This window comes from Oculina patagonica, unplaced genomic scaffold, assembly GCF_052425735.1.
Source record: "Oculina patagonica isolate OP01 unplaced genomic scaffold, crgOcupat unplaced1410, whole genome shotgun sequence".
Classification (NCBI taxonomy): domain Eukaryota; kingdom Metazoa; phylum Cnidaria; class Anthozoa; order Scleractinia; family Oculinidae; genus Oculina; species Oculina patagonica.
In genome coordinates this window covers 1-2,162 of record NW_027557422.1, presented here as the reverse complement: position 1 = coordinate 2,162, position 2,162 = coordinate 1, and the positions used below count along the sequence as shown (strand labels likewise).

Genomic DNA, 2,162 nt, shown 5'->3' with positions numbered 1-2,162 from the left:
ATTAAGAACGCATTTTTTACTAGTACAAGTCTTTAGGCGCTAATATTAATTTAACCTAAAACGATTAACAACGCAAATTTGTACTCGTACAAGTCTTTCACACACTAAAACGTTGCTAATAGTTAACCAAAGGGATCTCATTTCGTGACAATTGATTATTTCTGCTGAGTTGCACAATTTAGAATTGCAACATCATCTAGCGAAGCGCACTATTACTAAAAATAGATTTCGCCACATGATACCCCCCCCCCCCCCCCCCCCCCCCTCTGCGTGAGTCGGACAACAATTTTAGTTTGGGCAAAGGCTTTGTATGGAGGGGACCGGCACAATGTGAGGCCGAGATTCTCGAAAGGCTCGAAAAATGATAGATTCCAAACATTTTTGCTTTAGTAAGTGAAAACAGATTGAAGGTATCCAAAAAATGGCCCAAAATTGAATTTATTAGTCGAAGATCCGGCAATAACACCTTGATTCCCACTGCAAAATTATTCAGGCTGCCGAGAAATTTAAGCGGCGGATAGTGAATTACTATCGAATTATATAATTGCGAAGGATTGCTTCTTTTAGGCACCGGAAAGATCGTCGGTTGCAAGAAATTCAGAATTCTTCCCGAATTTGACGGCACTGATCGCCGGTCATCCGATCTGTTTCGACACATGATAGATAAATGGCGAAAATATTATGCTATTCAAACGCCTTTCTAATGAAATTGACGGCGGGTTTGATTTTAATAAAGCTGTTATTTATCCCCATTACTATTACAGACTGCAGCTACACTGAGCTGCCGAGCTCGATCAGTGTATATTAAATAGTATTTGCCGCGACAATTGTGTAACGAAATTGACCTCTATAAATATTCGGGTCAGGCAAGGGGACCGATCGGACGAGCGTTTCTTTGTGTAATTTTGTGGTGGCATAAATCTGAGGTTAGCTCTGTTGTGTTGGAAAATGTGCCACTAAGAACAGTGTAAACGTTTTGCATTTCTCATAAAAATAAATGTTTTCTTTCAGCAAATCCCGGCAGCAAATCGGGCCTTTATAATCCATTCAATAACTGAGAGTAAAACATTTTACACATTTATTGAATAATCGCTCTGTTTGACAAACCTTTTGTTTCAAACCACGGTTTGAGCTTTCTACGTTGCACAGGTAAGGCTTTCTCTCGAAATCCGAGCCAATCTGGCCATGGTTTTGTGAAACAATCGCTAAATATGCCTCCAAAGTGCCCGCCAACCATACATTGCTCTTACAGAGAGCGGTTTGTTTGTTTGAATTTTGACTCACACCGGGGTCAAATTCTGTGACGTCATTAGTGCGCTTCGCTAATTGCAACATCATTAAATGTGTTAAGTGATATTTATAAGTGTTTTTGTAGCCTGTTGTGAAATTACTTCCGGTGGAAGCAGTAAGTAAACGTTAAAACGTTTCTTCTGTTCAGAAGTAAATGCATCGATCGCCATTAGAAAAATAACAGCAACTGTTTTGCTGGAAATGTAGTCGTTAGAAATGGCTTGTGTAGCTGTAAGGTAAAGAATAACGCGAGGAGAAGCGGCTTTTGGTAATATCCAAACGAAAATTTACTTCTCAATGTGGGGTTAAGATTGCGTGACGAGACAAAAGGTAACTCTGTCGTGCGTAACCTAACCTGCGATCAGGCGTTATTTTTCTGCATTAGGCCGAGTAGAAATCTTTCTAACTCGAAAGGAAACAACTATTTCGATTAAACATGTTAAAGGCAAACGTCAAAGTTTACCTTTTTTTAACCAACCAAAGTATATGAGTCGCAAAGCACCCAGTCGTCGCGACTGACAAATACAGCATTTACTCCGCGAAAATAAAAAATGCTTGAACTGAAAGACGTTTGAATTCTTCCATGATATGTTCGAACAACAATGCCCAGGATAAACCTTCTACTCATACTAACCTCATGCAAAAAAAGTCGATATCTCGAAGAGATCTTTGATCTCCCTATTCGCAACCAAGCCTTGGAACAAGGTTTTTTAATGGCGGCCGTAAATTATCAGAAATAAACGTTAAAATAAAACGACTTCTGATGTTCGTAATGGATTGAAAATTGGCAAGGTAAGTAAGAAAGTCAAATTGTACACGAAAATGTAAAAAAATGGAAATCGAAAATTTGATCGTAGTAGCACTTTCAAACT

At 39.0% G+C, this 2,162-nt stretch overlaps 1 long non-coding RNA gene across 1 annotated transcript; it reads right to left on the bottom strand.

Moving 5' to 3' along the window:
* Nucleotides 1–1,065: 1,065 nt before the first annotated feature.
* On the bottom strand, nucleotides 1,066–1,720 carry LOC144639859 (uncharacterized). Its single transcript, XR_013568232.1, has 2 exons — nucleotides 1,416–1,720; nucleotides 1,066–1,279 (listed from the first exon to the last, which is right to left on the bottom strand). It is a non-coding gene; the product is annotated as an uncharacterized LOC144639859 (long non-coding RNA).
* Nucleotides 1,721–2,162: the final 442 nt, after the last annotated feature.